Below are 27,030 nucleotides of genomic sequence, written 5' to 3'. Positions count from 1 at the left end.
ATTTTACTTCATCTGGGGCACCTGGGTGGCTCAGTGGGTTAAACCTCTGCCTTCAGCTCAGGTCATATCTCAGGGTCCTGGGTTGGAGCCCTGCATCCCCCATCAGGCTCTCTGCTTAGTGGGGAGCCTGCTTCCCCCTCTCTCTCTGCCTGTCTCTCTGCCTACTTGTGATCTCTCTCTGTCAAACAAATAAATAAAATAAAATAAAAATCTCACTTCATCCATTGCTGTGAAAGTCAAAGCAGGTAATACAAGTAAAGATATCAATATAAAGTAGGGGTAGTTGTTACAATAATGACTCTGTAACAACAGATAAAAAACTGTGGGAGATAGAGGGGTTGGAGGGGATGGGCTAGATGGGTGATGGGTATTGAAAAGGGTACTTGTGATAAGCACTGGGTGTTGTATGTAAGTGATCAGTCACTGAATTATACTCCAGAAGCCAATATCGCTCTGCATGTTAACTAAAATTTAAATAAAATAATAATAATAAATGACTCTGCGGGTGCCTGGGTGGCTCAGTGGGTTAAAGCCTCTGCCTTTGGCTCATGTCATGATCCCAAGGTCCTGGGATCGAGCCCCGCATCAGGCTCTCTGCTTGGCAGGGAGCCTGCCTCTCCTCTCTCTGTGCATACCTCTCTGCCTACTTGTGATTTCTGTCTGTCAAATAAATAAATAAAATCTTAAAAAATAATAATAATAATAAATGACTCTGTATTCCAGACTTCTATAAAATTTTACTTCATTTTAGTTGGTTGAGATTTCTGAAACCTTACCAGAAATACCAAATATCATTTACCAGACTCTCACTACAAAAGTAAAGTGCCTAATAAAATTTTAGGAAAAGCAAAACTCAGGCTTTCCCACAGAAATATAACAGGCCAAAACATTTTCCAGAAATTTCCTGACTTAACAAGTTGTTCAGTCTACTAAAATTAAATAACAATAATAATTAAACTGTCTGAGGAAAGAAGAGATATCCCATTAACTGAAGTAGAATTCAGTTCATTTCAGCCATCTTTCTGTGACGGCTTAGCATAGGTAACACATGTACCAAAAGCACAGGGGGGGATGTACAAAGAGAAAGTATATCCAGTTACCTACCCACACACTGTAATCAGATGGTCTCAAGCAGACCATAATGCAGAATTTGAGAAAGCCTATTTGATATACCAGTGACAGAGCTTTTATGCTTATAGATGTGGATGATGTTTTTTTAATCCTTGCTTTTACCTGATTTCCCAGTCTCTATCATATTACATAATTTCCACAAGGACAATTAAAAATATTTCTATTTGACATACTGGTATACAAAGTACATTCCTTAAATTTATTTTGTAATTTTATTTTACTAAATTTAAGTATATGTCAACTATTCTTTTAAAAGGGCAACCAATAAATGTTTGCTGTGCATGGCTCATGAACAGAGCATTTTGTTATTCCTAACCCTGGTACCAATAATCAGTATTTCCAGGGCGACTGGGTGGCTCAGTGGGTTAAGCCGCTGCCTTCGGCTCAGGTCATGATCTCAGGGTCCTGGAATCGAGGCCCGCATCGGGCTCTCTGCTCAGCAGGGAGCCTGCTTCCCTTCCTCTCTCTCTGCCTGCCTCTCTGCCTACTTGTAATCGCTGTCTGTCAAATAAAATAAATAAAATCTTTAAAAAAAAAAATAATAATCAGTATTTCCAGACTGACCAATACTGATTAAATCACCCTTTCCTCAAGACACAGTTTCTTTCCCTCACATTTCTTGTTATGACGTATAAATCTTTCTCTTTTTTTTTTTCTTTATACAGTGTACCCTCAAGTTAAAGTGTTATTCTATTTCTGTTTCTCTTCTGTCACTTGAATTACCAAACTAGTCTTCTTTGGGGACTCCATGGGTTTCAAAAACACCAGCTTCTCATTTCTGTCCATAATTACTGAATTTTGCAAACATCTGCCTGCATTTTATATATTGGGTTTTATTACTAAGTCAATTAACTAAATTAAGGTTTTAGAGCAAGAGATAAAACTTGTTACTTTTCTTCTCTCTCATTTTAGCAGACAGAGAGTATTATTTGAAAATAACCTTAAGTATACCAACAACAACCAATGAAATTTTAAGATTTAGCTAAATAATACAATGGCGAGGACTTAATTTTTGCTTATTCATTATGATGGCTTAAGACATGCTAAGAGTAGAGTTTACATATTTGTGTAAAATATATTCTGCCTCTGCTTTATCCTAAATTCAATTAAGCTTTCTTAAATAATTTATGACCATAAAAACTATTATCATTTTGCAAATATGAATAAATGACAGAGGGCTGAGCAACTCAAGCAGGAAATCACAGGCCTTTGGGAACAAAGCCAGAGTCATTGAAAAATATATTTGTGCAGAATTATGGTAAAAAACAGGAATATCCTACATAAACAGGTATAAAATCACAGATGTGATTCCATTATACTATATGGAAATCCTTAAGTTCTTAATAATGAATTTTCTTCCACAAGCTAACCGTATGAATAATCTGCATTTGAGGCAGACTAGATAATAATCTATATGTGTGTCACAATGACTATTTTCAACTACTATTCTCCAAATTTAAAATAATATAATGAAAACTTCACAGCACCTACATTGTATTTGCTGCTTAAAAAGACAAAAAGACAAAAGAAACCTTGAATAATCCAAGAAGAATAAGATATTTCAGAGAAGTGAAATGTAAAATACCATTAACCATTCTTCATAGCACAGTCATTTATATATAAATGCATAGAGAATATTTTATGTAGGAAGGCCAGAGTAGAAAAGGGGAAATGAACATTTGTGTACTAAAATACACTCAGATATATGTTGAGAGTACAATACGCAGCCTGCATAACTGTCTAAGATTCCATTTGCTTTAGGCTAGGTCTGCAGCTTGGAGGAAACTGCTATGAGGTTCATTCAAACACAACTCCCTCTACTCCCTCTTCCAAAACTGGTTAATTACCATAAGATAGGGTAAGATAAAGACCTTAAATTCACAAAGGACTACTTTAGCAATGTCACTAAAGAAAGTGTTGTCTTCAGTTTGTGGCCTGGCTGGATCTGGATCACTTAAGAGGAGAATCTTGAGCCCCATCTCATAATGATGAATTTCTGGGAGTGATGTTTAAGAACATGGGTTTAATGATTTTGGTGAATTTAACTGTAGTAGTTGACAATATCCATATGAGGACACACACATAGTTTATTACAGAGTCCTTACAGGGTCCTGAAGTCTTACAATGAAACTCTAACCCCATGTAATTCTATATGCACAGCAAAGTTTGAAAAGCACTGCTCTAGGACAGAGGTCACCAAACTTTTACTTAAAAGCACCTGAGAGAAAAATTTTAAGGCTTTGAAGTCCTTTTGCTCTCTGTCACAACTTCTCAATTCCGCCATTATAGTACAAGAGCATTGTAGACAATATGTACAGGAATGAACATGGCCAAGGGCCAATAAAGCTTTTTAGATGGAGACTATAATTTCATATATTTTTCACAGGTATAAAGAAGAAATCTTCTTCCTTTCCTTTACAAAAACCATTACTGGATCACAATGTACAAAGACAGGCCAAAGGCCAGATTTGACCATAATTTGCCAATCTCTGCTGCAGAATGTGGAAAAACCACAGGGCAGAAATCAGTGTGCATAGAGGGCCAATAAAAATTGGCCCTGAGGAAAAAAAAAAATGGTTGATTATGATATAGCACTTCACAGGAAAGACCCAGAAGTAGTAGCAGTGATATACATGGACCTAGGCAAAAAGCTGTGTAGAGGTTGCAGGAATAGAATTTAAGTGGGGAAAATGGCCTGGATTAGAACAAAGTCAGTAAGGGACTGAGTCCAAATCTGATCACAGTAGTTAGTTTTCCATTCCTGTTTCTCATTCTCATTTATAGTCAGGAAACCTTAACACTAATCCTAGGTCTGGCAAATCTAACCAAGTAATCTTAGGCAATTCGTTTTCATACTACAAATTAAGGTGACTGTTTCAAATAAATCTTAATTCTTCAAAATGAAAACTTTCAGAATTCTGAAAGCAAGGCATATGTGAAGCCAAGACACCTTCAACTTTAGGACCCTATAAAGTCACATGCCAATGGCATACATGGACAGCAGATGCCATTGAGGCAACTATTCATAGCATACTCTTAGAAAAATTAATAAGGAACATGTAAATAATGTCAAGTTTAAATTTACATCCTTATACAGCGTGTACTCAAGAACATGGAAACAACTGAATTCACCACAATCAAATATCTCCTCTACACAGAAGCATCTAATCGAACTCCAAGTCCTTTGAGTGAAAGTCAAACTCCCAGGCACTACAAATGTTCAAGTCACTGGAGCCAACTGCCTCCTCAACATCGTTTCTTTCTGTTATCCACCTGGCTCCTTGCCCTCCAGCCTCAGTGGCCTTCACAGTGGCTATTTCTGGACACACTAGGTAGGTACCCACCATATGACCTTTGACTTGGCTCTTCCCTTCCCTGAACTACTCTGCTGGCAGATGTCCCTATGGCTCATACCCTCACCTTCTTTACACCTTTGCCCAAGACCCTACTCAGTGAAACCCACCCAGACTATTCAGTGTAAAATTACAACCTGTCCCTGCCCTCACCTCTCGACAAGCCCCCACCATCCCACTCTATCCTCTATCCTGTGAAGTGCTATATCATAATCAACCCTTTTTTTCCCCAGCTATTACTACTTTCTAGTCTTATTTAGAATGGGAGCTGTGGATGGTCTCCTGTGACACCCCCCAATCCCCTGCCACAAAAGCTTCTCCAGAGAACTGATTAATGTGTTCCTTTTATTCACTGGTGCATTCTAAGTATCCAGCACAGTGCCTGGCATGAAAAAGGTGCTTGAAAAATACTTACTGAACAAATGAATTAATATTTGTCTTCATGGAAGGCAAATATCACTACTTTTAAATCATAGGCGTAAAAATAGAACAACTGCACCATTGTTTAAAAAAAAATTTTTTTTTTTGGCATCACTTTAAATACAATTCTATTTCCCAAAATAACAATGTTTTTACTCACGGTGTATTTTTTAAAATCTAAAAATGAGAAATTTTCTTGTCAATTTTCTCAAATATCCTGATGTCTGGTGCTAAATACAGAAACCAAAATAGTATTTTTCATCACTCTCAATGTTTTAAAGATGTTAAATAAAAGTATGTATCACATTCAAGTGCAGGAAAATTTTATGTTTAATTGCTACTTGCTTTAAAATGTAAAATAAAACATAAGTTTAAAGAAATGTTAAGCACAAAAGCATATTATGTTTTCAAGCATTATAATATCTGCATTCAAAAACTAAAACTAATGATATACTGTATGCGGACTAACATAACATAATAAAAAATGTATTCCTTTAAGTTCTAAAAGCAAAAAGTCTTTTTCCTTCTTTTTAGAAGGAAACAGAATTCTATAAATGCACATCTAACTATTACACAGTTTATACAATTTTGTGTTAATATGCATACTCTTCGAATCCACTTTAGAGTTATCATTGCTGATACATTCTTTGATAACTAGACTGCCTTGCTTCTGCTATGAGAAAACTCTATTATTATATTCTTATTTTAGATAAGGATATTATCTCAATGATTTACATTCTAGAACTACCTAAACTAAAACAAAGCGGTTTGCTTTTATTGCCTTGCCTTTCATAGGTAGGTTATTTTCTAGCACATTCAAAAATGTCCATTAAGAACAGACAGTGCAGATAGTTCCACTCATTCTAAGTCCCTACTACTAAGCTAAAAAACAAACAAAAACACACCAACCCCCTCCTCATTTTTAAAGATGCCAAGGAGGAGGGGAACCTTGAGTATCCTCCACCTAAGGACTATTTACCCTCTTTTTGTTCTAGTCTACTTATTCAAAACACGTATTTGGAAGAAGTTAAAACTAAAGTCTTCCATGCTGCTGTCAATAAACACTTTTACTTGATCTTCTTTGAAATTTCTTCACCATCTGATACTCTTATCCTTTCCCTTCTTGAAATTTTCTCTCCCCTTCAATATCCTGTTGCTCAATTTCAGTTTTCTCTTAATTCTCTGAATCTCCCTTTTGTCTCCTTTCCAGGCCTGATTTGCTGGACTCTTACAGATTACCATAATTGCAGGTGTTCATGAGAACCGATTTTGAAGTTAAGATCTTTCTCCTGACCTTTAGGATGTTCAAACTATGGGTCAGCTCCACCTGGATGATCCAAAGTCACTAATTCAGTACTATCCACACCCTGCTTACACACACACACACACACACACACACACACTCTCTCTCTCTCTCTCTCTCTATCTCTCTATCTGGCTCCCTCAAATAACCCATATCTCATAAATGACATCACAATCCACTACACTTGAACAGTTAGGAAAGAGAACATCACCTCTGCCTTCTTTTTAATCCCATATGCCACAGCAACCGTCAACTCCTACCAATTCCACCTCCACACCATTTCTGAAACCAACTGATTTCATTCAAGTCTGTGCTACCAATGGCCTAATTCATGTCTTCTCTCCCTATCTCTGACCTGAACTACGAACAGAATCTCCTAAGTCGTCAGGCTAATTCCAGTACTGCCTATCAGCTCTGCATTCCCAACTAGATTCTCCAAGGTTATACCCACCACCCCCACCGCTTTTTTTGTCCATTGAACTTACTTCTGGATATCCTGGGACTTTTTACTATTAGTCTCTATTACTGACATTCCTTTAAGGAGTAGAGGTCTCTGTCAATCTATAGAATACAGATATTTTCTATACATCTGTATATATATTTTATCTGTATATATAGAATACAGATATTTTATAGAATATAAAAATACAGATGACTTTGCTGGGTGGAGGGGGGCTATGTGTGAAGGTGTCCCTATGGCTAAAGAGTGGGACAAAGAATAGGTACTTAGAGATCACATCCATTAATGTATTTGTCCTGTTATATTTCTCATATAATATATGAGATAGATAGATAGATAGATGCCACACCTGGGTTATTTTTATAACAAAAAAAAGAGATTTAATATGGAATGGATAGCATTCAGTGTTCACTTGTATTACTCTGTTATAAATCATGTATTCTCTAAGTAGAAATGACTTTTGCTACCACAAGAGGTTAACATAATCTCTTCTATAAGTGATTTTCTTAAGCTGGAAGACTTAGAGCTGTGGCATGAAGATTCATTGCTTCATTTTATTCCACTAAAATAAAATGTTCAAACACATTTCTTTCTAAAGTGGAAACTTTTTATTTAAAACACTTCAGGGACACCAAGTGGCTCAGTTGATTAAGTGTCTCCCTTCAGCTCAGGTCATGATCCCAGAGTCCAAAGATCCAACCCCTCTTCAGGCACCCTGGTCAGCGGGGAGTCTTCTTCTCCCTCTGCTTACTGCTCCACTTGCTTGTGCGCTCTCTCTCTCTCTCTCTCTCCCTCCCTATCTCATTCTATCTCAAGAAAATAAATAAATGAATAAAATCTTTAAAAAAATAAAACACTTGGAATATTTTTACATAGAATTTAAAGAGCATAGCATCTCCACTGTCATTGTAGCTCCAAGGGCTGTTACCCAATTACAACACTCATTCAACAATTATTTGAAGTCTAGGTACCTAATGAAACAACAGAGGAGTTTGCCAACAGAAGACAAAAACTGCACTGTAGTCAAAATGAAAAACAGTCATGGAAGATCCTATCACAGACCATGACTTACGCAAGCATTAAATTCACTTTGAATATATTCCATATTTTGCCTGTGGCTTACTTCAAAAGACTAAGAGAGCAGCACTGTGCCTTCTGCTCTTCAGTGGTAAACAGTGATGTAAGAGCTCTTTCCACATAATCCTGTCAAGCAAAACCAAAGTGTGCTACTGAGAAGGAGGAACATAATTGCTTTATGAGAAAAAAATACCTGAGGATAATCCTCAAAATAGCACGTTTTCTTAATATAACTACAAAAGATAACAGCATTAACCATCATGGAAGAAAACTTTACCAAATATATTTTAACGTCTTTAACTACTCCTGATTTGTTACATCTTATAGAACAAGAAATTTCAATGGATACAAAAGATAAAATTATAAAAACACACTGTTGACTGACTTTAAGCGAAAAGAAAGTTATTTGATTATGAAATGAGTAAAATACAAAAGTTATCTTAAAAGTTGAACAGAAAGGAAATCCTGGCCCACACAAATACCTTTCCACAGATTGTGTGGTCTCTGTTGAGTCTCCAAAAGCAGGGGGTTGAATAAAATGATCATCCAAACCTTTCAGTTTACAGCATGCATAACACTACAACTGATAAGGTTAAAAGCCATCTTAACCTCTACTGAAATGCAACTCTGCTATTAAAAAAAAAAACAAAAAACAAACAAACAAAAAAAAACAGTATTTCCAGATTTACTTATTCAAGAGAATTAATAATTCCCATAGAAATCATCTTAACATAAAATCAGTATATGACCCCAAATCCTGCTAGAAGGATACTAAGGACAATAATTTAGTAGGGAAGAGACAAGAAATGAATACTTTATAGAACAAAACTTAGAGAAACAAGTCATTCCAATTGACCACAGCAATGTAAGGAATGGATTAGAGAGCTCACCTCCCTAATTTTGCTATTTCTGTTTCTTTTCTTAAATAAAATTGTTTCTGAATATAAAAACAGCTCTTTACTCAACTTGTCTTCTAAGTATTCTCTTCTTGATTGCTATAGAGGGAACTTAAATTGTAAGTTTCAAAAAGAAGGATAAAAGAGGTTGATATACCCTTTTAGTAGATTTGTAGAGAACCCCCTTCCCAAAGCCAGCATTTCATTGATTTATCACTGTCGTTTCAGTGTAGACCAATTAACAGCTGAAATAAAGTTGACTAATGGAAAGACTTGAATGAAATTTTCCCTTTTCTTTTTTTTTCCCCTACTTTACATGAATCACCAAAGAACACTGGACTCACCCTCTACATCATTAGTAGCTTAGAGAATTTAAAGTTTCTGTCCACCTTCTGACTTGAATAGTTTAGTCTAGGTAGTCTCACTATTACATGGCCTTTTTATAGAAAATGGGAAGGGAAGAAAATAAGTCTTAGAATCTGGAAGAATTATTTCTATAGAGACAGTGAGAAAGTCAAGGAAGTCACCAAAACAAAGAAAAAAAAAGTCGAGAGAAAAAATAGAAATTAACCACTTATATACAGTTAGCATAAAAAGATACATAAATTCAGGAAGAAAAGACTCTCCATGGAGATTGAAAAATTGGTTCTCTCACAAAAATACAGAATCTGTTGATTATCCTAAATATAGCTTTCACATGGAAATGCTTAAAATCCAACTCTCCGAATCAAATAAAATTTTAAAAATTCACCCAGGACAACCCAAATAAAATTATATTGTGTAATATTAGCATTCCTCTACTAATCAACCCACTGATATTTATTAATTACCTATTATATGCTAGGTATTGTAAGAGATGCTACAGGGAATACAAAAAATATATAAGAATTGGTACCTTGGTTCAACAAAAAGAGTCAGGCAAGTTATAATTCAGTCAATAATGAATGCCAAAATAATGGCAGAAAGGGTATGATTTTGATTTGCTAGAAAGTTAAACAATAGATACTAAGGAATGAAGTAATAAACACAAAAAGCACAAGTCAATTTTTTTTTTTAAGATTTTATTTATTTATTTGACAGAGAGAAATCACAAGTAGATGGAGAGGCAGGCAGAGAGAGAGAGAGAGAGGGAAGCAGGCTCCCCGCTGAGCAGAGAGCCCGATGCGGTACTCGATCCCAGGACCCTGAGATCATGACCCGAGCCGAAGGCAGTGGCTTAACCCACTGAGCCACCCAGGCGCCCAAGCACAAGTCAATTTAAAGAGAAACTAATTTAGAAGGGAAATTTTCCACTGGAATATAAAGGAAAACAGAGAAATACTTATATAGTGTTGGTGTGAACACCAATTGTTCAACCATTTTAGCAAATAATTTCTCTGTATTCAAAAATATAATACAGGGACGCCTGGGTAGCTCAGTTGGTTAAGCGGCTGCCTTCAGCTCAGGTCATGATCCCAGTGTCCTGGGATTGAGTCCTGCATCGGGCTCCTTGCTCCGCAGGGAGTCTGCTTCTCCCTCTGCCATTCTGTCTGCCTGTGCTCACTCTCTCTCTGACAAATAAATAAGTAAAATCTTTAAAAAATAAAAATAAAAAAATATAATACAGCAGTGAAAAAGAAATATAGCTACACAAAAAATATGGGAATGCGTATAGATAGGGATGGATCAAGTGGTCTAAACTGTACAAAACAGGATACCATTTACATAATAATCTGTAAATATAAAAGTTGACAAAATACTTAAATAAGATAAGGAAAAAGGAAGAAAATGATGACCACAAAATTCAGAATACTATTTTCTTTACAAGAGAAGTTTTAAAAGAAAGAGAATCTCAGGGGATTCTACTGATGTTATTTATTATATTGGTACGTGTATGTTTGCTTATTGTTCTTTATCTCTTCTACACAGTTGTATATTTAGAAAAATATTTCCACTTTCTATATTTTATATAAAATTTTATATATCTTTATTTTTATATTTATTATTTATATGTTTCTTAAATATTTTCTTTGTTTCATATGAAAATAAATATTTATAAAACTGATATACTCAGAATGAGAAAAACCAGAAAAATAGAGGGGGAGAAATGGTCAGAGTTTTGCTTTTCATTGTTGTTTTGTTTTTAATAAAAGTACAATATAGGTTTTTAGATCTAAGGAAGGAAAAGATGGTCCAGTAATGTCAATGTTACACCAAAGTCAAGAGAATAAGGGCTTGGAAAAAATCAGAGCCCTTTCGTCATCTAAAGACGGTAATTTTCAGATCCATAAAAGGGATAACAGTCAAGCAATAAGGTATCAAGCTATTAAGTATAAGAGAGTAATTCTGAGAGAAACTAGAGGCAGTTTAAGTAAAAACTCCCCTCCAAGAAGTTTGGCTATGAAGAACAGATGTGCACAGTACAGTGAAAATATTTTTCTGCCGGATGAAACCTTACATTTGCAGAGAGAGGTAGGTATCATTGCACACATGATATATGTTGGGTTGGGCTGATCTGGGAGAAAGAAATTAAAAATGCAGAAGAAAGAAGATAATCACAGAAATTATATGGGCACTTTAACATAAATAATAGTATAGTCTTAGGCATTAAAAGTCAAAATGGATGAAAGACCTAAAGGAATCCATCAAAATCCTAAAGGAGAACACAGGCAGCAGCCTCTACAACCTTGGCCGCAGCAACTTCTTGCTAGACACATCCCCAAAGGCAAAGAACACAAAGGCAAAAATGAATGACTGGGACTTCATCAAGATAAAAAGCTTCTGCACAGCAAAAGAAACAGTCAACAAAACTAAAAGGCAACCCATGGAATGGGAGAAGATATTTGCAAATGACATATCATATAAAGGCTAAGTATCCAAAATCTATAAAGAACTTATCAAACTCAAAACCCAAAAAGCAAATAATCCAGTCAAGAAATGGGCAGAAGACATGAAAGACACTTCTCTAAAGAAGACATCCAAATAGCCAACAGACACATTAAAAAAATGCTCACCATCACCTGGCATCAGGGAAATACAAGTCAAAACCACAATGAGATACCACATCAAACCAGTCAGGATGACTAAAATGAACAAGACAGGAAACAACAAATGTTGGCAAGGATGTGGAGAAAGGTGAAGCTTCTTAACACTGTTAGTGAGAATGCAAGTTGGTGCAGCCACCTTGGAAAACAGAATGGAGGTTCCTCAAGAAGTGAAAATAGAGCTACCCTATAACCCAGCAATTGCACTACTGGGTCTTTACCCCAAAGATACAAATGCAATGATCCAAACAGGCACCTACACCCCAATGTACATAGCAGCAATGTCCACAATAGCCAAACTGTGGAAAGAGCCGAGATACTCGTTGATAGATGAATGGATAAAAAACAGGTAGTGTATATATACACAATGCACTACTACTCAGCCACCAGAAAGGATGAATACTTACCATGTATATCGACGTGAATGGAACTGAAGGGTATTATACTGAGTGAAATAAATCAATCAGAGAAAGACAATTATCATATGGTTTCATTCATATGTGGATTTTAAGAAACAGGGCAGAGGACTATAGGAGAAGGAAGAGAAAACTGAATGGGAAGTCAAGGGAGACGGAGACAAACCATGTGATACTCTCTTAACTACAGGAAACAAACTGAGGGTTGCTGCAGGGCAAGCAGGCGAGGGGCGGGGGGGGTGGTAATTGGGTGATGGGCATTAAGGAGGGCACGTGATGTGATGAGCACTGGGTGTTATAGGAAACTGATAGATTACTGAAAGCTACATCTGAAACTAATGATGTACTATAAGTTGGCTAATTGAATTTAAATTTTAAATCATAAAAAGTTACGATTCTCTGTGTTAAATGTCTCACTCCACAGTCAGAAAATAGTCAATAGGCCATCAATTACAACTCTGCCACGTAACTGCTTCTTAGTTCAAAGGGTTAATCTCTCATTCCATTTTAACTCCCCACGAAGTCTAATCCAACTGAGCAGTCACTAGACTTTTTTTTTTTTAAAGATTTTATTTATTTATTTGACAGAGAGAGATCACAAGTAGGCAGAGAGGCAGGCAGAGAGAGAGAGGAGGAAGCAGGCTCCCTGCTGAGCAGAGAGCCCAATGCGGGACTCGATCCCAGGACCCTGAGATCATGACCTGAGCTGAAGGCAGCGGCTTAACCCACTGAGCCACCCAGGCGCCCGTCACTAGACTTTTTAAAAGTGTCTTAGTAAAGGGTAACTCAGAGGCATCACCTCTCCCATTCCTCAGTTCTTCTAGCCCCTAGTACCAAGAATAAGATTCTTTCCTAAGGAACATTGTTCCCCTTCAGGAAGTAGTAGTAGGTGTAAATGGAGCCTCCTTGAGCAAGGCAGAGACAGAGATGGGGGGAGGAATCCAGAGTCTAGGAGGAGTCAGAAGACTCTGAGAACCATCTGGAACAGTATGGAACTGTCCAAGACCAAGTGCAGCCATCCAGAAATGTAAGCAAGGCTTACCCTATGCAAAGCAATGGCCATATTGGGATATGGGGGCTGCTCCATAAAACAGCTTGGACCTCCTCTCACTAAAGTTACTGCCTCCAAAATCTGTTACATCAGAAGCTCTGGTTAATCTTTATAGGCCTAACCACTTTATATTGCTGAAGAATAGAACTATATTAATACTCAGGAATTAAAGCATTTTTGTGTAATCTGGTTACCATAAAAAGCACAAATGTCTTTCTATTGCATATTTTCCAAATGATTCCCTCCAAATTAAAATATTCATAATTTTTTAATTTCTTCTTCTTCTCAAATTCAATAAACACAATTTTAACGGACAATTTCTCATTCTCAGATTAATACCAGTTCACTCTCTCTGGGCAATCAGATCACAAATTTAAGCGTAGGTAATCTCTTTTATCCACTGTCTTTTTAGTCAGGGTTATAAGATGAAAAATATAAAAGAAAAAGTTCCAGTCTCTGATTCTACAAACCAAAGTAATCCATTTATATGATAGCTAATCAAAGATGCAAAGGTACTAAAAAATGAACACCTTTTTTCTTTTTCTTTCCCTCTCTTTATTTTTTTTTTCCTCAAGCTTAGTGAGCTATACCTTGTCTTGGCCTAACAGACACCAAGCTTTACCTTTCGAGGCTTTTACTTGGAGAACAGAGGAAGCAGACTGTGCTTTTCTTTCTGATTCCCAATTATTCCCTAAGGTGGCTGATAGACACACATGATCCCACTGAGTGTGGAGATGGTTTGCAAGGAAGGTTTACAAGGCTGAGGTGAGAGGCATGTTTCTGCATCCCGAGAGCTCTCTGAACTACGTGGGGTTCAAGGCTGAAATTCAATGCAGGGCATAACCTCCTGACAAGGCATCCCACTGAATTTCAGTTAGTACAGTGATAATTAAGAAAGAGTTGGTAACTTTGCCTCCTGTCTTCTTTGCTTGACCCTTTTCCAAAAAGAACCCTGACTAAGATCCAAAAACAAAGTCATTTCGAACTTCTGTGCCTTCCCAGTCAGGCCAGCGACTAAATAACTCAACTGGCTCCAAACTGAGAGGTAAACGGCGATGTGAAAAAGGAGAATGGCCTTTGGTGGCATCGCAGCATCACAAAGGCAGCACAGGGACAACTCTCAGTCTAGGAACCCAGCAAAAGGAACTCTCAACGTGAACAGGGAGCTTCCTACCGCCAATCAATAGGGCACTCCTGGCTGTATGGTGAGTGAATGCCATTCACTAAGTGGGTTGCATTAAAACTGGTAAGTTCATTTGTGAACAGCAACTCACTTTATTATCCCGGAGATCTTGGGGCATAGAATGCCCTTTTATGGCACAAGGGAACTTACTTGCCACACGTGACATGGAACTTGGAAGCACTGGGAAAGAAAGCAAATAAAGGATTAGAAGCCACCCAGGTGTAGGAGATTAAGGGTTTAACGGGCAGATGGAAGAGAAGAGCATCATCTGGACACCCTTCATCCTTTATAATAAGGGAAAGTTCCCCAGCGATCCCAGCAGAAAGAATAAGCTTAAATGAACCAAATTTAGCAATTCTTTTGACAAAGGCAGAATCCTTGAATAGACTTTTTTCTTTCCTAATGTTAGTCTGTCTGCCAAAACCTGATTACCTTTCATAACAAATCAATCTCTACCTAGCAGAAAGGGAACTAAGTAACTATGCCTTGCCCTCCACAGGTCATCCTCCAAACTGTCAAATGTCCCAACTTCAAGAGTCTAGTTTGAACAGATGGGGCATGGAGAATACATGTGGGGGTGGTCAGAGGCCCTAAGTCAAGGCCCATCTTTGACCTGCTGAACTCTGTCTTAAAAGAATGACTTTTAAAAATCCTGACTTACCACACTGTTCTTGCTAAGAGAATCTTCTGAGTGAGCCACAGTGGGTTAGGAATCAAAGTAAAGTAAATAAATCCCTTGACCTGGATTTGGAGACTTCTCAGTATTAGGATCTAACCTATTCAACATAATCTACCATTCCTCCCAATTTCAAAACCCAGACAAGTGTGTCTGTCCTCTCGCAGTGTGATCATTCTCATTTCAGAACAGCTGAGGGCGCTATCTGGGCCTTGTAACTGGAAAACTAAACCTCCTTTTACTCCTGCCTTTATATACCTAAATACAGCTCGGCTTTTGACCAAAGAACCCATGTGTTGCTTCCTTTTTGGAGTTCCATTAATTTGTTTTCTTCCCTCCATTGGACATTTAATTAAATAACAATACAAGACAGCCATTACGGATGGCTCATCTCCTTCAAAAGACGTGCTTTTTTCCCCCTATTATTTCATCACAGCATTTCTAAACATACATAAGTTTTGAAATAATCATGTAAAAAATCCAATTTATCATCAGTTACCACAAACACTTATAAACACATGGCCAATCTCCTTGGTGAACTTTATATTCCCTAAACAAAAGTATGAAATTATTTTCATACTTGTTTGCTTTTTCCCCAAATTTAGCCGGTAGTAACAAACTCAATAAATACTTTGTTCGTTGTGAAAATGAACTGAAATCCAGTTCTGACATGCTCCCTTAAGTATTAAGCTTACTTCATCCAACCAAATCTTGAACAAACCATAAAAATACTTATTTTTTAAAGAAATATTAACAAATAATATTAAGAAAATATCTCCTAGGGTGCCTGGGTGGCTCAGTCGATTGAGCACCTAACTCTGGATTTTAATTCACATCATGATCTCAGGGTCCCGAAATGGAGCCCCACATAGAGATATTTTTTCTCTCCCTTTCCCTCTGCCCCTCCCTCACTCTCGCTCTTATGCTGTCTTAAAAAAAAAAAAAAAAAAAAAAAAAAAAGGAAAGGAAATTAAATGAAAAGAAGAAAACAAAAAAAGAATATGTCTCCTGAAAAACTACATGAAGGTGAAAAAATTATAACCCTACTCATTCCATCACTTAGTATTTCATCAGCAAGCCAATTTTCTTTTGATGCCAAAACTAGAAAGTCATTATCAACAAACAGCCTGGCACACTAGAGAGAGATACTAGAATTTATCCTTAGGGGGATGTAAGTCAATTCCAGCTAGTAAGATGACCTTAAATAAGTCACTTATATCATCTCTCAGTCCTTATCCCTAAAATAAAAATCATTATACTCTTCCCATTGACCTCTTATTATTGTAAGGCTGATTTTTTTTTTTCAGTTTGTCAAACTATTTTATAAAATACAAAGCACCATGTAAATATTACACTGGCTTCATGTCATACCCAGTCCCCTTTCAAAGAGGATCTACAGTCCACTTGGAGGCACAAGACACAAAATTATCTGAAATATTACAAGCTAAATGTCTAATCAGCAATATAAGCAACACAGACATGAGAACTGAAGTGCCTAGCAAAGGCATCTCGGTAGCAAGGGAAAGGAATTTAAAAAGGCACTTTAGAAGGTGGATATACTGTGCGCAAATTCACGCACACACCAACTGCCCAATTGGTCCAAAGCACAGCTAGCGCAATTTGCAACTAACTAAAGCAGATGGTGTCAAGAAAAAAATAGTAATGGTACAGAGATTGAAGCAGTTGACTGAAGCTAAATTATGAAGGACCTCAAATGATGGCCAATCATTTTGACTTTCAAGGAAACAATGGCCAAATCTGAGGAATGCAACACCAGCAAATCAGCATACCAAGAAACGTAACTGATTTATAAAAGAGTCAGGAAAACACTACCATTATCAAGATGGAAAACAATAGGAGCTGTGACTGGAGAGAAAGCACTGAAAAGACTAAAGAAGAATATACATTTGGAACATGGATAAGATGAGACCCAAGTGAATAAATAAAATCCCTTGATGACAATCTTCATAAAGTGTTCAGACTCTTTCCCTTGGATTACAAAGCTTCCATCTTTTTTTTTTTTTTTAAGATTTTATTTATTTATTTGATAGAGATCACAAGTAGGCAGAAAGGCAGGTCGGGGGCGGGGGGGGGCAGGGGGGGCGAGCAGGCTCCCTGCTGAGCAGAGACCCCCCCCCCCCATGTGGGGCTCGATCCCAGGACCCTGGTATCATGACCGGAGCCGAAGGCAGAGGCTTTAACCCACTGAGCCACCCAGGCACCCCCAAAGCTTCCCATCTTTAAAAAGGATCCCTTTGAGCCCCAGACCTGTCACTGTCCCTTCACTATGCCAATCTCCTCCCAGATTTAAATACCTTCATTTAGCTGTTTTCTCTGTCTCTGGTGCATTTTTTCTGATCTTAGTGGGCCTAGGTCCTTTTTGTCATTCAGATCTCCTGGTGAAGGTCACCTTCTCAAACAACTCACTCTTCCTGAACTACCTGGTCCAAGGTGGTTTCCAAGACCTAACTGTCCTACTACTCTACCTTAATTACCTGCAAGTGCTTCTTGCATTTTAATCCTTTTCTTGTTTATTTACTTATCCTTCCCACCGCCCTCCATCCCAAGACTAGAATTCTGGGAGAACAGAAACTTCCAGATTTCAGGATGGTGCATGTCCCAGCAGCCAGAACAGTGCTGGGTGGATAATGAAAGGAGTTGTTCACTGTGTACCTTCACAGAGAAAGTCAAAGTTGCTATTGTCCTCATGGCTACTTCGGGCTCCAGATCTTCTTCAGGCCTGAATATCCCACTCCCTTATGCTGTGACTGACTCCCAAATTCTTTAAAGTCTTTTTCTTTTTTACTTTACTAGCTTTAATTCCAGTTTTTCATTTGTAAATATGAGCTTTAGATAGACTACTTCCACCGCTTCACGACCTCCTTTGAACCTCATCAAACACAGGTAGACTAGCTAGCATCCCATATTGCAGAGACTGAAACTCAAAAGGTCCCACAAAATAGTCACTCAGAGAACAAGGAGGTGTTGACCACTGGATGTGGAACTGAACACAGGCCAAATGACATCTAGTTTAAACTTTAACCCAGTATATAAAAGGGCCCCCACCCCATATTACACTAACATTTAAAAAAAAAAAAAAAGTAAGACTTAATTCTCATGTTGCATGTCAGAATTCTTAATGTTATATATATAAATAAAATTACTTGGTTATGTGCTTATTGTCTGCTTACAATTCCCCTTCCACCGAGAGAAGGGAGAAAAACATGAAACGAAAAAAACATAACAGAAAAAGAAGAACAGCAATCAAAAAATAAACAAATAACAACAACAACAAAGAAATTCACCCTGGTATTTACGGGGATAAGTGGACTTAGTGTTTTTTTTTAATAAATATTAACATGGAGAATCATTGTATCTGTTTCCAAGTATTATATTTGTGCTGTTGTTGCAAAATACCAGGATCTAAAGATGTTTAGGTCTGAACTAAACTTTGATCTTTAAGTGCTAGAAATTTTCCATTCATTATTACTTTACTGAATTATTACTTGGTATAAATTTATGACTACAGACCTTATTTTTAAACATAAAATGAGAATTGATTTACTGCTTCCAGAAGAATTTATTGCTGAGGAGAATGATTTTTTAAAAGATCATTCAAAGAATATTAAGAATCTAAATCTCATCAGGGAATTCCAGTGGTGTGCACAATGGTTATTTATATAACTAAATGCAGAAATAACATGCAGCAGCTACTTTTATAATGACAGCTTTAAAAACACCTTTTGAAAATGAAAACAACTAAAATTAATCACAAATTTTCCACTAGATTTCATAAGTAGGTGTTTTAATTTACAGAATCCAGTTTGTTGCCCTTTATATTCCAACTTGTGTTACTAACAACAGAATAGATTCTATGTAATATCATCTAAAGGAATCATAAAATAGATAAAAAACTCTATGTCTTACATTTCCCTTATATTTCCTTCCTACTACACTCTCTCCATTGAAAAAACTCATACTAAAATAGATAATTATATCCTTTTATTTTTCCATTATGCTCTAAGAAAAAAAACTGAAATCCCCACAGCATACACGTTAAATTTTAAATAAAAACATAATGTCACTCGGTTTTGTTTTTCCTGTGAAGAGCCAACAATTTTGTTCACATACTGCATGCACCCTAAAACTGGGGGGGGGGTAGTCTTTGAAATGGAAATGGACAAAGAGGTCACACAAAAATTCAAGTTGTACAGAAACTTGAAAGCACCCCCCCCAAATGACGACTTACAATTAAGTATCAAAGTCAGCAGACAAAATAACTGCAGCAAGAATTTTTTTTAATTGTTGTCTGTGCTTTTTCTTATATGAAATGGTACCACATTAATAAATGGCACAGCATTGTCAGAAACGTCATTTAGCTGATTAGAAAAACTAGCATTTTTTTTTTCCTGTTTAAGCAGAAATCCTGCCCCAGTGGAATACATTTTTTTTTAATCTTGGTACACGAAGATGAACCCATTAAATGCATGCTAAATAATTAATAAAGAGGTGTGGAAAATAAGGAAGCAGATGTGTGTTAATGCAGACCCAAGGAGCTGGGTTGAGTGCAAGGGAGTGAGCCAGCAGAGAACTGGCGCCCCTTCTGCTACTCTTTGGAACATCTGTCTTCCCCAGCCTCCTTGCATGAACCAAACTCGTAAAGAAAAAAAAAAAAAAAGTCATACATTGAACAAACACTGCCTAACTCTCCTTACTGCTCATTATTTTTCAATCCACTAGTAAAAAAGAAGTGAATTAATTTCATGGAAATAGTTCTCAAAAGAATTAGTGAAGGGGCACTTGACAGCTCCCGCTTACTCTAAATAAAAACAGGTATGATTTAGTAAAATAACAGGAGACCTCTGTCCTCTATTTGCAGTAATTATTGTGTTAACAAGCAGGACTCTCTTCTTCCTTTGTTTACATTTATTTACAAACTATAAGTTTCATCAATGAATCAATTACAGAATCTAAAGGAAAAGTAAAGCAGATGTTTTATAGTAAAAGCAAATCACCGTCAGGATGGAGGGAGAAGTCATCCTCACAGGGTTATAAGTTTTACAAAAACAATGACTATAATAACATGGGAATTTTTTCCAAACCCATTTGGAGTACTTTAAATGAAACAAATAGGAAGTCATTAAGATTAAACATCAGCACCAAAAGGCTGCTTTGTTAATAGCCTATCAAACAGAAGGTATTTAGACAATGTAAAAATGAGCCCAAGTGACTATGTTAGGCAATTACAGTTGCCTTAAGAAGAAGAAGAAGCCTATCCAGTTGTGATTAAATTCAGAAGTCACTGATGTGGCTAAAGTCCAAACTTTTAATGGCAAGATTAAATTGGTAAAGAGGAAAAAAGGGGAGGGAATGATTTTGACCTCTACATAACCAGCAACTCACTCCATGTATGAAGATAAGGAATATTCATTTAGCATGTGATCAAATATTAAATCAAACTGAAGAAGAAAGACATGGAATTATCCAGCCCAGTGTCTAAGACATGGTAGACACCCAACAAATGATCTTTCCTTCTTTCTTTTCTTTCTACTCCCTCCAGTCATTGACTCATTGCCTTACAGCCCTCTTGACATTTTCAAGTATATAGGTCTGTCTTCTCTGTACGCCTGGACTAAAAAACTGTTTCATTCACAGACAGATATGTGTTCTTTTAATTCTACCATATGGCTCACAGGTGCTATCCACAAATGCCATGGATTATAGGTAGGACTGCTTGAAAGCCAAGAATGATATGACAGGGCATATTTGGATGCTCTTGTCTGTGTCAGAGAATACTCATCTAAAAGTTATTTAAAAATAGTTTTTATCTTAAATATTATTGTCATCATTATTTTGCCTGAGGTAGGACGCTGACCTCTTTTCCTTACTTTGTTCTGTTACCCTAGGCTTATCACCTTCCTCATAGTTACAACAATGCAGCAGTGCCAAGTATCATGCTCTCAGGCAAGAACAGGTCTCTCTCTTTTTTATCAGGGTCAAACATCTTTCCCAGAAGTCCCCCAACAGATCTTGCCTCATAGTTCTTTGACCAGAGCCTGTCATATGGCCACTCCCACCTGCAAAGGAAGCTAGGACAGCAAGTAAGTTGGGAGGGAGTCCTGCCAGTGTGCAAGAAAGAGAGGAGAATGAAGACTGAACAGATAATAACTGCAACATTGTTACAGAAGATGATGAGTTGGATCATTTATAATGCTTATAAATAAAAAAGTTATAAGTGTAATATACATCTAGTCCTATGGACTGAATTCTTTTCCCCCAAAATTTATGCTAAAGCCCAAATCCCCAATGTCACTGTATCTAGCGATAAGGCCTTTGGGAGTTAATTAAGGTTAAATGGAATAATATGGGACCCTCACCTAATGGGCCTGGTGCCCTTACAGGAAGAAGAAAAGCTGTCTCTTTCCAACATGTGAGAACACAGTGAGATGGTGGCCATCTACAAGCCAGGAGGTAGCTCTGACCAGGAGCCAAAAACAGCCAGCAGCTTGGTCTTTAGACTTCCCATCATGAGAGAAGTCCTTTTCTGTGGCTTAAGCCACCCAGTCTATAGTACTTTGTTATGGCAGCCAAGCAAACTAATACATCTAGGAAAGAAAAACCTTGCCACCCTGCTTTCTTCAGTGGAATCCTACATGGCCAAATGAGGAGTAGTACAAATTGGCAATATTCCAAGAGCTTTTTGCCTGCCTCTTTGCGTGGCTGGTTCATGAGCATTCTCCTACTTCAGCCCCATCCCCAAAGATCAATCTTTGAGAGGTTTTTTTACTTAAGTAAACAGTCACTTGGTTTAAGTCCTAATCTTCTTAGATCCAAAGCCAGCAGTATCTCTGGAGTGTAACAGTCATTCCATTGCCAAAGTATCAGTGCAATATGTGTTAACATAAAGCTTTAAAAAGGAGACAAAAACCAGAAAATCCCATGCCCGTCCAATCTTATATTTTTTCAAGCCAAGAGGAAACGTTAAGAAGAAAACGGCTGCAAAGGTTCAGTGTTCGTTTCTCAGAGAATTAGGAAACCAAAAAAAGAAAAAAAAGAAAAAAAGAAACATTGTGCTATATTATCACTTTCCAGTTTCTGGCCAAACCCCTGTAGTTTTCATCATGCATCATTTTTGTGATTAATGATGTGCACCCAGTTAATGGAAAACAGCAGATTAGGTTTCCACTAATAGTTTTGAAGTTATGTCTGCCTGCCTCATTTAGTAACAACCTCACTGTTCAGTAAGAAACTAATGGATTTAATCCCAAAGCAGAACTGAGTTTTATGCATACAAGACAGGTCAGATTTCCAGACTGGAGAAAATTACACTTTTAGAGGTGTGTTGATCTTCAGTTGAAATTTAACACTGAGATAATGCCTCATAATGTTTTGGGTATTTTTTTTCTTTTTACTTCTATTTGGTGATCAATTTGAAATTTTACAGTACTCACTTGAGGCCTATAAAAATAGGTAGAATTAGCAATTTGTAACCATGGCAAATAAAAAAAATATATGATATACTTCCTATAATTAGTATACTGAACTGAAAAGACATTTATTGCTCTGAAGACACAGGTGAGAAACAGTTCCTTATATCATTACAACACTTATATCATAAACAAAATTTACACTTGCTTGTTCTCTTTCATTGTAGAAAATGTTGGCTCCAAATTACTGTATTTTTAAGAAAAACAACGTGGTACAGTGAAAAGTATACTAATCTAGAAATATAGGAATCAAGAGACAACTATTAGAGTTCTATTTATGCCTTAATTTACTTTGGAAACAAATCTATCTTTTGTTTTCATTTTCTCCACAATATTTTACACTTATCTGTCTTAAGTCATTTAACAAATGCTATATTGTCTGAAGTTCCATCTCTGTGTATCTCACATTTCCCATCTGAACTAGGCCCCCTAATGGCAGACCCCACATCTGATTTACATTTTTATCTCCTCCAGTGCTCACTAGAATGTAAGCTTCCGGAGAAAAGGGACTTGCCTATATGTCCCCAGGGTCTAGGAAGGTGTAACCTCACATTAATAAGCTGTCGAATAAGTGGATAATTTATTTTTATTTATTTGAGAGAGGGAGAGAGAGCACAAGGGTGGGGGTAGGGAGAAGTAGATTCCCTGCTAAGCATGGAGCACAAGGTGGGGCTCGATCCCACAACCTTGAGATCATGACCTGAGCCAAAGTCAGACACTTAACCAACTGAGCCACCCAGGCAGTCCAGAAGACATTTTAATAAACACAAAACCTACGGGCACCTGGGTGGCTCAACTGGTTTAGCGTCTGTCTTTGGCTCAGGGATCCAGTCCTACAACTGGCTTCCTGCTCAGCGGAGAGTCGGCTTCTCCTTCGACCTTTGCCCTTCCCCCTGCTCCTGTGCTCTCTATCTTTCTCAAATAAATAAATTAAACACACACACACACACACACACACACACACAACCCCTAGGGTCCTGGGATCAAACCCTGTGGTGGGCTCCCTGCCTCCCTCCCTGCACCATACCCCCAGCCCCTGCTCAAGTGTTCTCTGTCTCTGAAATAAACAAAAATTTAAAAATAAATAAATAAACACAAAACCCAAAAAGAATGACATGGAGGAAGGCAGATGAATAGGCAAAGCAAAGAGAATTTTTAGGGCAGTGAAAATCCTCTATGACACAACAATGATGGATACATGTTATTATATACTTGTCCAAACTCTTAGACTGCACAGCACCAAAGTAAACCCTAAAATAAAATTACTATGAATTTGAGTGATTACTACTTGTCAGTTTAGGCTCATCCATTGTAATAAATGTCCTACTGGTGGGGATGGTGATAACAGGGTAAGCTGTGCATGTGTGGGGACATGGGGTTTATGAAAAAAAAAAAAAAGAAAAAAGAAAAAAGTCTTGAGGAAAAAAAGGTGAACAAACAAAAATGGCATGTTTTCAAGACAGAAAAAGAAAATGCAGAGAAACAGAAGAAAATGCTGAGCATATATTAAACCCAATAGATTTTGCCAATGTTTTATCTACCCATCATGTTAATCTAACTTTATGGTAAACACATGCTTTGTGTCAGATACCTTTCTAACCACAATATGTATATAAGATACGTATTATTGATTTATCAGATAAGGAAACTGTACTCAAAAGAAAAGCTACAGGCTGTACAACTGCTAAATAACAGAGTCAACATTCACCCAGGAAGAAATGGCTCCAAAGTCCATAAGTCTAATACTGATCTAACAAGTAACCAAAATTCATAAGTTGGCCTCTATTTCATGATTTCATACATAGTTTTTTTTTCTTTTTCAAATAAGAGTTCAACTTTCTTGAGGTTAAAAATTGGTATCTCCTCATTATTAAACAGTCCACAAGATACTTAATTTCTTGTTTGGGCATCTCTTGTTTAGGCATCTAGCTAGTTGAAGTTTCTAGGGAGGGTAAATCACACCAAAGATAAACAACATCTGTTTGAGATTTTTCAACAGAAAAAGGAAAAAAGGGGGGGGGGGGAAAGCTAGCTTAAAGAGAGGTTTTTTTTAAAATCCACTTCTAGGAGTATGATATTTATATATAAATTATCCTATACTAATTAAAAGTAATAGCACCCTGGGATAATTTTCTTTTTGATTGTTGTTGTTGTTGTTGAAGTGGATGATAAGGAATGTACTGGAGGGATGGTCAGGTAACTAATGGCTCAGGCAAAAAAAGACAGGATTTTCCACTGGTAGTATGAAAGAAAAGGGAATCCAAAAATGAGAAAAAAAAATATTTTTTTTAAAGGGAAGAGAGAACTTTTTTTTTTTTTTTTAAGATTTTATTCATTTATCAGAGAGAGAGAGGGAGCGAGCACAGGCAGACATATTGGCAGGCAGAGGGAGAAGCAGGCTCCCTGCTGAGCAAGGAGCCCGATGTGGGACTCGATCCCAGGACACTGGGATCATTACCTGAGCCGAAGGCAGCTGCTTAACCAACTGAGCCACCCAGGCGTCCCAAAAAATGAGAAAATTTTTTAAAAAAACAACTTAAAAGAAGTTTCAGAGAGTGTAAAATCTCTGGAGTATTGAAGTTGAATAAACTGTGGAACCAGGAAGAATAGTTTCTATGCATATCACAACTTACTTAATCTATAGTCTTGGAAAAATTTTTAAAAATGCAGTGTTTCTCTAGGAATTAAAAAGTAGGTAGTAGGCCTCTAATATACATAGCACAATGTGATGCCTACATTTTAGTTTTTAAAAATCCATAAAGATTCTGCATTAAGCAATAGTCAAAAGTTTTTCATGCTATTTCCTAATAGCAAAAAGTCTTACATAAATATAGTTTATATTATGCTGGTGTTTCTAATAACTGATACACAGGTACAACTAGTTACCTAAAGGACAGAATCAATGTAATCATCAATCAAGTAATCTATTGAGCACGAAGCACATGAATAAAAATTATTCTACTCTGTTTTTTGTTTTCATTGATTGTTAAGTTTTGCGGGTTAAGGAAAAAAGATGTGGAAGTAAAGCAATTAATCACTTAAGTAATGATCTATTGCTCAAATTTCAATCTGCAAGAAAGAAATGTTTACCCACAGGTTCCAAGTTAAATAGTAATCTTTTTCTCTGATAAGGCATCTCCAAAAAGATCTCCCTGGCCAGGTTAAAACTTGCACACGTACTTTTTGCCCTGCTTACTTAAAACACCATAGGTACACATAACCCTAGGGAGCTTTGTCATGCAAAAGGAGACTGAACAAAGAAGCATGAAGTCCATAACAGTGTCACTCAACATTAAAATTAATATTGCAGAAGCGTGTGCCATAAGAAAATGTTATTAAAATATCAATGACTCAAAGATAGATCTTGCAAAAAATAAGAAAAAGTAATAATTATATGTACGCTATTTCTTAGTCGTGAAGGCATATTAGCATGTTCCCTAGATAGATTATTTGTTGGATTTATCAAAATCCACTTCTATGTTTTTCTTTAAAGATATAACTAACAATCTGATTCCTTAAAAACAATCTATACAGATAGCAAATAGCAGTGTTGAATACAGGCAATCTGACTCCAGAAATCAAATTTTTAACAATTTTGCTAATTTGTTATTTGGGTTTAAATTTATTTTAAGGAGGCTGAACCTGCTGACAGTTTTCTTTTGTTACATCAGAGCTTTTTCTTTTCAGTAATAAGCTCCAATAATAGGTTCTAGTGAAGTCACTGAAAGGACAGTGGATTGTGAGGGTGAACCAGCAAATGACGACCCACTGTTGTCAGAGATGAGCCCAATGATCTTGCTTCCAGTGCCTTAGCATTAGTTTCATACACTTCCAGTCACCTACCTGCCACGTGCTGCCCTCCCAGAGCTGGGGGCCCTGGAAGAGCAGATAGCTTTCCTACACTGAAGAACAACATCCTTCAGCTTAGGAATAACAGAATCAAGCAGTACCTGAAGAAAATCCACTACAATTTCAATAGACACATAAGCCTGAACAAAGAACCTTACCTGTGGAACGATAACTATGAAGTAAGAGACCTTTTAATAAAATAGAAAAATCAATTCATGACAAAGCAATTAAGACAATGTATTGTGTTTCCTCCCCCAGGAATAAAGACAAGGTCCACCTGAAGAAATTGTTCATTTTTTTAAAAAAAGTATAAATGAATTTTCTTAGCTTATAAATCACCCAATGGCCACAATAAAATATACTTTTACATTATACATTCTCATTAGGTTCTGTAACAAATTATAAATAGACAAGTTTTAAATCCCAAGACCTAAGGCAAAAGTGAACATTCAAAAGAGGTAATTTTATTTTTCTGTGTCCAGGGACAGGTTTTCCCTGCTACTGAAAGTATGGGGTCCTTATGAAACTTTTCATAAACCTAAACAGAAAAAGAAGCAATTACATTAATTTATATGGAAAATTTCTGAGCATTCCAGACCCAAAAATTACTTTTTGCCTTTTTTGATACCTTAGGACACATCTTGCTTACAGATGCACAAAATAAATGCAGATAAAGCACAGATGCTCACACAGTTCAGAGCTACG

At 36.9% G+C, this 27,030-nt stretch overlaps 1 protein-coding gene across 5 annotated transcripts in view; it reads right to left on the bottom strand.

Moving 5' to 3' along the window:
• The window catches only part of PTPRK (protein tyrosine phosphatase receptor type K), a 565,921-nt gene that overhangs the window by 333,323 nt on the left and 205,568 nt on the right, over positions 1–27,030 (bottom strand). The window lies entirely within an intron of this gene.

The sequence above is a fragment of the Mustela lutreola genome, chromosome 6 (assembly GCF_030435805.1).
Source record: "Mustela lutreola isolate mMusLut2 chromosome 6, mMusLut2.pri, whole genome shotgun sequence".
In the NCBI taxonomy this organism is placed as follows: Eukaryota; Metazoa; Chordata; class Mammalia; order Carnivora; family Mustelidae; genus Mustela; species Mustela lutreola.
This window is presented reverse-complemented; position numbering and strand designations above follow the sequence as displayed.